Source organism: Schistocerca cancellata, chromosome 1 (genome assembly GCF_023864275.1).
Source record: "Schistocerca cancellata isolate TAMUIC-IGC-003103 chromosome 1, iqSchCanc2.1, whole genome shotgun sequence".
NCBI classification, from domain to species: Eukaryota; Metazoa; Arthropoda; class Insecta; order Orthoptera; family Acrididae; genus Schistocerca; species Schistocerca cancellata.
The window spans coordinates 1,233,916,682-1,233,927,144 of record NC_064626.1 but is presented as its reverse complement, the minus strand read 5'-3'; the positions used below and the strand labels follow the sequence as shown (position 1 = coordinate 1,233,927,144).

Here is a 10,463-nt window from a genome sequence, read left to right as displayed (position 1 = left end):
AGGCAACAGAGCATGCACAATGTCGGCACTAGTACAGTGTATATCCACCTTTCGCAGCAATGCAGGCTGCTATTCTCCCATGGAGACGATCGTAGGGATGCTGGATGTAGTCCTGTGGAACGGCTTGCCATGCCATTTCCACCTGGCGCCTCAGTTGGACCAGCGTTCGTGCTGGACGTGCAGACCGCGTGAGACGACGCTTCATCCAGTCCCAAACATGCTCAATGGGGGACAGATCCGGAGATCTTGCTGGCCAGGGTAGTTGACTTACACCTTCTAGAGCGCGTTGGGTGGCACGGGATACATGCGGACGTGCATTGTCCTGTTGGAACAGCAAGTTCCCTTGCCGGTCTAGGAATGGTAGAACGATGGGTTCGATGACGGTTTGGATGTACCGTGCACTATTCAGTGTCCCCTCGACGATCACCAGTGGTGTACGGCCAGTGTAGGAGATCGCTCCCCACACCATGATGCCGGGTGTTGGCCCTGTGTGCCTCGGTCGTATGCAGTCCTGATTGTGGCGCTCACCTGCACGGCGCCAAACACGCATACGACCATCATTGGCACCAAGGCAGAAGCGACTCTCATCGCTGAAGACGACACGTCTCCATTCGTCCCTCCATTCACGCCTGTCGCGACACCAGTGGAGGCGGGCTGCACGATGTTGGGGCGTGAGCGGAAGACGGCCTAACGGTGTGCGGGACCGTAGCCCAGCTTCATGGAGACGGTTGCGAATGGTCCTCGCCGATACCCCAGGAGCAACAGTGTCCCTAATTTGCTGGGAAGTGGCGGTGCGGTCCCCTACGGCACTGCGTAGGATCCTACGGTCTTGGCGTGCATCCGTGCGTCGCTGCGGTCCGGTCCCAGGTCGACGGGCACGTGCACCTTCCGCCGACCACTGGCGACAACATCGATGTACTGTGGAGACCTCACGCCCCACGTGTTGAGCAATTCGGCGGTACGTCCACCCGGCCTCCCGCATGCCCACTATACGCCCTCGCTCAAAGTCCGTCAACAGCACATACCGTTCACGTCCACGCTGTCGCGGCATGCTACCAGTGTTAAAGACTGCGATGGAGCTCCGTATGCCATGGCAAACTGGCTGACACTGACGGCGGCGGTGCACAAATGCTGCGCAGCAACACCGCGGTTCCTGGTGTGTCCGCTGTGCCGTGCGTGTGATCATTGCTTGTACAGCCCTCTCGCAGTGTCCGGAGCAAGTGTGGTGGGTCTGACACACCGGTGTCAATGTGTTCTTTTTTCCATTTCCAGGAGTGTATTTGAACGAGGCGTCTCTGCAGGCATTCGGAGCGAACGTGCCCCTCCTCCCAGCACGCGAAACAAGTCCGCTGTTGACTGTCATGAATGAAGATCGCTCGACATCCACCAACAGTACGACGGGATTTGTTTACGCAATTCAGTTCAGAAGGGAATACGTCTGAAACGTGTACCACTTTTCTGCCACATGATTTGACACTTCCTCGTCATACCGCAGCGCGTCCAGAGCAAGCGCGGCCGGAACTTCAAAGGGCAGATGGTATGGTCCTAATCCCCAGTCCTGCACGGTCGACAGCCACTACGCCCACATTGCTCTCCGAGTCATGGAAACGACATTCATCGGTGGAAACACGAAGAAACCGGTCGCAGGCTGCTCCAAGGACAAAATTCAGGTAAATCGTAGTGGAATCGATCGAGAGGGGTATTCCGAGGAGTTTCCGAGGATCTACATGCATTACTTCACGCAGAAAATGCTGTGCTTCGTGTGCCTTAGGTTTAGCGTACTGGACGTGGAACGTTAATTTTATCATGGCATTTCCGTAAGAAAGCGTTGACATTGTTCGAGGTCATCGGCTGACACAATAGGACACCTCGCGCGAGTAAACAACGGCCGTCTCGCTGGGTGCTACTCACGTATGCTTCGGCACACAGCTGAAAGTCGACTGGCCCCCGACCGCGGGCGAACGCTTGCATCGTGAATATGGAACTACACTCCTGGAAATTGAAATACGAACACCGTGAATTCATTGTCCCAGGAAGGGGAAACTTTATTGACACATTCCTGGGGTCAGATACATCACATGATCACACTGACAGAACCACAGGCACATAGACACAGGCAACAGAGCATGCACAATGTCGGCACTAGTACAGTGTATATCCACCTTTCGCAGCAATGCAGGCTGCTATTCTCCCATGGAGACGATCGTAGGGATGCTGGATGTAGTCCTGTGGAACGGCTTGCCATGCCATTTCCACCTGGCGCCTCAGTTGGACCAGCGTTCGTGCTGGACGTGCAGACCGCGTGAGACGACGCTTCATCCAGTCCCAAACATGCTCAATGGGGGACAGATCCGGAGATCTTGCTGGCCAGGGTAGTTGACTTACACCTTGTAGAGCACGTTGGGTGGCACGGGATACATGCGGACGTGCATTGTCCTGTTGGGACAGCAAGTTCCCTTGCCGGTCTAGGAATGGTAGAACGATGGGTTCGATGACGGTTTGGATGTACCGTGCACTATTCAGTGTCCCCTCGACGATCACCAGTGGTGTACGGCCAGTGTAGGAGATCGCTCCCCACACCATGATGCCGGGTGTTGGCCCTGTGTGCCTCGGTCGTATGCAGTCCTGATTGTGGCGCTCACCTGCACGGCGCCAAACACGCATACGACCATCATTGGCACCAAGGCAGAAGCGACTCTCATCGCTGAAGACGACACTTCTCCATTCGTCCCTCCATTCACGCCTGTCGCGACACCAGTGGAGGCGGGCTGCACGATGTTGGGGCGTGAGCGGAAGACGGCCTAACGGTGTGCGGGACCGTAGCCCAGCTTCATGGAGACGGTTGCGAATGGTCCTCGCCGATACCCCAGGAGCAACAGTGTCCCTAATTTGCTGGGAAGTGGCGGTGCGGTCCCCTACGGCACTGCGTAGGATCCTACGGTCTTGGCGTGCATCCGTGCGTCGCTGCGGTCCGGTCCCAGGTCGACGGGCACGTGCACCTTCCGCCGACCACTGGCGACAACATCGATGTACTGTGGAGACCTCACGCCCCACGTGTTGAGCAATTCGGCGGTACGTCCACCCGGCCTCCCGCATGCCCACTATACGCCCTCGCTCAAAGTCCGTCAACTGCACAAACGGTTCACGTCCACGCTGTCGCGGCATGCTACCAGTGTTAAAGACTGCGATGGAGCTCCGTATGCCAAGGCAAACTGGCTGACACTGACGGTGGCGGTGCACAAATGTTGCGCAGCTAGCGCCATTCGACGGCCAACACCGCGGTTCCTGGTGTGTCCGCTGTGCCGTGCGTGTGATCATTGGTTGTACAGCCCTCTCGCAGTGTCCGAAGCAAGTATGGTGGGTCTGACACACCGGTGTCAATGTGTTCTTTTTTCCATTTCCAGGAGTGTGTATTCCCATGAGCGAAAACAAAATACCAATTTCTGGTAGGTTATTAATTTGTTTTTTTATGCCACTGCTGTGCTAAACCATTACCATTGCACAAATTCTACATGTACACCTAATCACGTAAAGTAAGTAAGATAACAATAACAGTTACTAAAAACAGAGGTAGGACGTCGCTTCCATCTTTAAAAACTGCTCAGGTAGAAACATGCAAATTCCTGAAGAGCGCTTTTAACTCTCAAAGCTCTGAAGCGACGGTTCATACTGATGCAGAATTTTGCGATTTTTGCAGAATGTAATTCACTTCGCACAAAATTCACTTAACTTCAGTTTACGCAGGGCATTCCCCAGTGTCACTGCCGAGATCAAACGTTTCTCTTCTTTACGAACTGTCTTTCTGAAAACTTAGAAGGGAGCAGTTACTGATCGGGTGAGAAGTCTGCTGGAGTCGACTCGCCGAACATAGTGCTAAGAAGACGTCGAAAAGTGGATAGTAAAATTGTGCTGAACTGTGACCAGCGAAGATTGTGGAGGAACTAAATTTATACTCATACAGCGACAATTGTATTTTTTCCCATCTAATAGCAGACCAATTACCGATAAACATGATTGCGTGCATTTTCCTGGCGTGAGTACGTAAGTACTAAATATTTAGTATCCCTTGTTCTGTTGTCAATTCGGCTTAACTTGTCCTGAGAAGTTGAGGATTGCCTTTCAAAGCTGTTATCAAAATTGTCGCACCTACAGCTCAAGTTAATCTTGAGTAGAGAAATAAATATTTTTTGGATAGTTGCTGTACTTCGCCACAGTTTTACTGGGACCGCCGCACCTTCCGTAGAAAGTGAAGATAAGGTTGGCTTTGGGCTGATACCCAATTTTTGTAGCCTACAGCTTAATAACCTCTAGTGACAGCAGTAATTCAACCGTACCAACTGATTGTGAGGATGTGCGTTTCTATTGCCAATAATTTTTGGTTTCAAATATGGAAGCGTTACGTCATTTTATCTAGCACACTCTATAACCAAAACCAAGTCGAACTAATGTAACGACCAAAGTAAGAATGTAGTAATATGGCACTCATGCGGGAGGAGCAACTAATCCAGAACTCGCTTCTTCTACAGAATTGCGCCATAAATGATACCATGAGGTAGTGTTACAATACTTTTATGAGAAAGGCTTGTTTGTTGATGGCCTTCACGGCTATACTGCCGGACTTCATTGTCCTGACGACACGATACTTCGACGGTCCGACTTGGATTCCAGGTGCCTAATGAGGCCGGAACTGAGGCAACAAAAGATAAGGCGACTCTTATGTGCCGGGATCATGCCGCTGTGAGTGCGATAGAAGCGAAAGAGGTATCTTCTGCGAAGCGAAGACTTGATGTAGAAACTAACAAAATGAATCGTAAATTAACATGCAACCGATCGAAAACCAGTTATTTTATAAAATTGGATGCCACCTCTTGCTTTAAGGAAAACTTTTATCTCTATTAATAATATCTTCGGCTCATCTTATTTCCACAGATTCCTTAAGTAAGCATTGCTAGCAAAGGGAGGCCGCAACAATAATTTGCGTCTCTTTGTATGACATATTATGCCCACAGTTCAGACAATGTTCAGCGACGGCAGATTTTTCAGGTTGAACTAAGCCTGTGTGACACTGATGTCCCACACATAGGTCAAGAACTGTGTCAATAGTTAGTCCAGTAGTAGCCTTTCCGCAATGACAGGGAATTTTATATACCCCATGCTTTCTCAGTCCCAAATCATCTTAAACATATTCTGGGAGGGCTCAAGTTTTGATCAAAGGCAAGAAACCACTCCGTCTACAGGCCACAAGTGGCCCATCGGGACCATCCGACCGCCGTGTCATCCTCAATGGAGGATGCTTATAGGAGCGTCGTGGGGTCAGCTTACCGCTCTCCCGGTTGTTATGATGGAATTCGTGACCAAAACCACTACTATTCGGTCGAGTAGCTCCACAATTGGCTTCACGAGGCTGAGTGCACCCACAAAAATGGCAACAGCACATGGCGACCTTGATGGTCACCCATCCAAGTGCCGGCCACGCCCGACAGCGCTTAACTTCGGTGATCTCACGGGAACCGGTGTATCCACTGCGGAAAGGCCGTTGCCAAAGGCAAAAGGACAAATTTAATATAGTATTTTATAAGTTTTCCTTTCGTAGAAATACTATCCTCAAAGGGTAAAAAAAGCAACTGATTTACAAGTATCAGTTGTTGGTTCACTATTCCTACTGTTTATGACCCCTGTGTGGAACATCAGTGTCACACACGTTTACTCCAGCCTGAGACGAATCTGATGTTACCTCAGTCCCGACGTGATTGTGCACCTGCACTCTCAAATGGTACAATGCGTGTGAATTCCTAAGAGACCAAACTGATGAGGTCATCGGTCCATAGACTTACTTACACACTACTTAAACTAACTTATGCTAAGAAAAACACAAAAACCCATGCCCGAGGGAGGACTCGAACCTCCGGCGGGAGGAGCCGCGCAATCCATGACATGGCACCTCAAACCACGCGGCCACTCCTCGCAGCCTTCGATCTCAAATTAAGATGGCAGCCAGTTGGACCTCGAAATATAATATCGTCAGAACGACGAAATCCGGCGCATACCCGTGAAAAGCATCAATAACCATTATGCCGCAAAAATCTACGTAATCAGACCACTTTTGTTTGTTATTTTTAAAGGAATTGAGGCTTTTGTTGTGGGTCTCATCTCACTAGAAACACTACTGCTATTACGGCATTCTAACAACTTGGCCGATAAAACTAATAGAACCTAAGACGACGGCAAGATTACTCGTGGTGAAATTATTCAGTGAAATATTTTAGAATGAATATCCGAGCTGAAGAAATACAATTAGTGGTAAATCAAAAAAACAAAAAACTATTCTGGCCATTGACACCTGAGTTAATGAGTCATAATTAGAGTCATATAAATCAAACACACACAACTACCACTCATTCTTAGGTAGGAAATGAGGCCTCATGGGAGCGGTTTGTTGTCCACCTGTCTATCTGTCTGACTGTTAAGAAACTCTTTTGTCAGGAACGGTTAAGAATACCCAGCTGAAATATCTATAAGATATCAAGGTCTGCGATCCCTTCCGGTGTAAAAAAAGTGCCCTTCTAAGTCAATGTTAACAAAAGATATGGCCATTTGTGTCACATATTTTGATACTCGCAAAACTCCATCAAAACCAAAAAGGCCCTTCCCGTTGACCTAGAATAATGAAATGTGACAGTAAGCAAGGTTTAACAGCACAAGAAAAGAAAAATATCCTAAATTTTTTAATCTGTAATTATATCACACGGAAGAAAACTTTCTTTTGTGATTTGTTGTCCAACTGCCTTTCCGTTAAGAACTCCTTTGTCAGGTACTGGTCTCCGAAACAAGCTCGAATTTAGTTCAAATGCAGAGATCGGTAGATCCTTGGAGGTGTAAAAAAATTTAAGCTACTAAGTCCATGCATTCAAAACAAAAGGCCATTTATGTCACATAGTTTGCTACTCAAAAATTCACTCATCAAATGAAGTGACACAATTTCAGATGTTTTGCTTGTCTCATATAGATACGATTTTATGTACAGGTCTGTTCAAAACGAAGGAAAAGAGGAAGAGATGTCAAATATTTATTTCTTCCAAACTACAAAAGACAGAAACACAATTCCAACATTCCTGGAAAGAGAAAAATTCAATGTTTCATGCATTCACTGTGAGCACCATGTGTCACACGACCAATATGTAAACGGTGGCTCATTTCCTGCCTCACACAAAGCAGCTGGTCCCTCGTTATCGAATTCACAGCTTCAACCACCGATGTCGCAGGGGAGGCCACCGGCGATGAAGTTCATCTTCTGCTCCTTCTCTTCGAATCCAGCGTCCTGGAATTGTGTCATTCAGGTAACGTCAGACGTGCTTAGAGAAATTCTCTTTCGCAGGTTGGAAGCAATAAATGTTTGCAATTTGTTCCTTCTTTTTTACTTTTTTTCACTCGACGCTCCAATCTGTATACATAAAATCATATCTGTATGAGACCAGAAAAGTCTCTGAAATTGTGTCGTTTCATCTGTAGAAGTACCTGCACCTGGGTTTCAGGCTGCAGCTCCTATTTACTTCCGATTATGAAGTGCTATTCCTGAACACGGGGAGTGTCGGCAGTTCGTGTGTAAGACGGAATTTACAGTAGACAGTGACGGCAGCGAGAATTTGGATCGAGGAGAGAGGCGTGCCAGGGTAATCCATGCAGATGTAGAAACCGCTGTGCCAAAGTGGCTTAATGGTTAGCGCACTTGTCTACTAAGCAGGAGACACCTGTTACATTCCCGGCCATGGTATAAATTTTCATTTTCCACTTTAGACTATACACATAAAAATCACTTATCTAAACCTGTAGAGAACTTCACGTTGACCCAGAACCATGTAATTTGGCACAAAGAAAGGATTCACAATAAGGGAAAAGTACGAAAATTATTAATTTGTAAATACCTCACACGAGAAAGATATTTCCTTTGCCATTTGTTATCTGTCTATGTGTCCACCTGTTATGATACATTTTTCTCATGAACGGTTAAACGTATAGAGTTGAAGTTCACTGTAATGTGATTTAATAAAATTTTAAATTTATTATATCTGCTTTGATAGCTTTTAATAACGTGACGTCAAAACAAAAGAGAAATAACTTTAATAATACGATGAACAGTGTAATGTAATTTAATTTAACCCGACTCGGATCACCAATAGTAAAAACTCATGCGCTTATAGCACCAGATAATATTTCGTATGCCAGTTCAACTCGAAGTAATAAAACCCGTAACTCCATATCGTGGTGGCGTCTCGAATACCAATATAAGATAACAAGCATAATCTTTCGCAGATGACATCTTATATTATAACTAGAATCCTGTGACCAGGCCTTTCTGCCTGGGATGTTATCTTGCAACCTTGAGAAAATATGAAAGTGAAATATATTAAATTATTCGTAGCGGCCACATAGCTCGTAGAATCTGAAAGAAAGTTAAGTGTCCTAACCGGAGGCACGTCTCGAAGATGAGCTGAAAGAAAACTACTAATTATTTTCTAGTATGGTGCTTAACAATGGTCAATATTCCGTTAAGGCCACGTCTACTCAGAACAAGTAAAGTTGAAGAATATACGTTATTGAATACCGTATACAAATTTTCAGTTATGGACAACTATAGTTTTTCTTCGTTTTCAGTTTACATAGACTATTACAGCAAGATGAACTTCAGACAATCGTTCTTTTCTCTTCAAGTACAATAACAGAACAAGCCGACAAAAGAATAGAGAGTCCAGACACAGAATATCGAATGTGCATGGAATATATTGCAACACAGTGCATTAGATTACTCTTTGGTGCACCGCGCCAGCAATTCATACAATAGCTACCACTACATGGCACTTATAAATTTCAAATTCATGACCGCCCCAGGAAATATAGTACATCATGTCACATACTAATGTCTACAGACCCTCTGCGGTGTACAACTTTTGTACTTCTGAATCAGTGCAATCAAAAAATACATCAAGACGTATAGGGTACCGTTGAAACAGCATCGTAAAATATGGCAAGAAGCGATGCCTAACAGTACACATTAGGTAAAAAGTCCGTAAATTGCTATTTTGTAATTATACCATATGAATTTTTTTTTTTGCCATTCACTATGTCCGTTTGTTAATATCTATTCTTGGGCTGTAGGTACTCTCGTCTATGTTCATTCGTCGTCTTTAGGTTATTCCGGGTACAAATACTAGGCTTGACTTCATTCGTCATGTAATTATTTATTTTAGTAGAATATAATAACGTCATTCACCGAACTTGGTATCCTTCCACCCTGAATTTTAATCCCACTTCTACACCTTTCTATTATTCTGTTCATTAATTTTTCGATATTTGAGTAGTGTTAAAAGTATGGGAGAAAGTCTGCATTCCCGTCCATAATCTTTTGAGTCTGAGCTTCCCCCTCTTGGTCTTACATTGTTACTTTGTTTCTTGCGTTTAGTGGTTCGTTACAATATGAAGTGGGGATGTCACATATCGCTGCACTTGTAGAACCTGTGAAACACCTGTAATACGTTCTTTTGTCTGCGATTCCTCCAATCTTACCCTGTGTCTGCTTTCCAGAGAATTCGATGTGCTACAATTTAATGAGATCTGGGTTTGACAGGATAGAGCGGATCAGGTTAAGGTTGTGGAGGGGGCCATAATTAGCTACTGTCAGTTAAACAAAACATACAAATTTTTATTTTCCTAAGAACCACTTAATTACACATTGCCTTAAAAGGATCAAAATAAAGCAATATAGCTGAAGGCCTAATTAAGGGGGGTTCATAAAACTTTGTCACCATGACCAGGAATAATTGAGGACTCACACGCAACGCAGTGGAAGTTCAAAAACGTAGCAAAATATCTTTTTTCTACATGTGAAATTTCATCCTTTTTTCACTTATTATTGGCTGCATTTGTTGCTATAGGTACACTTTTCTTCCTAAGTAAGAGAGATTCTTCGACGAATTTTTCATAGCATACAGACAGTAGTTACAGGTGTATAAAACCCTAGAATTTTCCAAATCAATTAAAAAACTGTGGAAAAATTGAGATAATTAACTATAAAACATAAATTTTTTCTAAACATGGAGTTTAAAATGTAACAATTCATTCATTTTTTCATAAATTAAATAACTTCTATAGTTTCATACACCTGTAACTATGGTTTGTATGCTGTGTAAAAGTCATCGAAGAATCTCTATTACTTAGGAAGAAAAGTGTACATACAGCAACAAATGCAGCCAGTAGTAAGTGAAAAAATTATGAAATTTCATATGTAAAAGAATGTGTTACGTTTTTGAACTTCCACTGCTATAAGTACGAATCCTGAATCCTTTCTGGTCATTCTGTTAAAGTTTTATGAATTTATTTGTAAAATTATAGACAGTGGAAATTAAAATGTTCTGTGGTGCCTCTCCTGCTCCACGTCGGCTCGTTTGACGTCCTGCTGAAGACCCAAA

The 10,463-nt window shown here is 44.9% G+C and overlaps 1 pseudogene; it reads right to left on the bottom strand.

Moving 5' to 3' along the window:
• Positions 1–5,423: 5,423 nt before the first annotated feature.
• On the bottom strand, positions 5,424–5,541 carry LOC126103238 (5S ribosomal RNA; annotated as a pseudogene).
• Between the last annotated feature and the right edge of the window lie 4,922 nt (positions 5,542–10,463).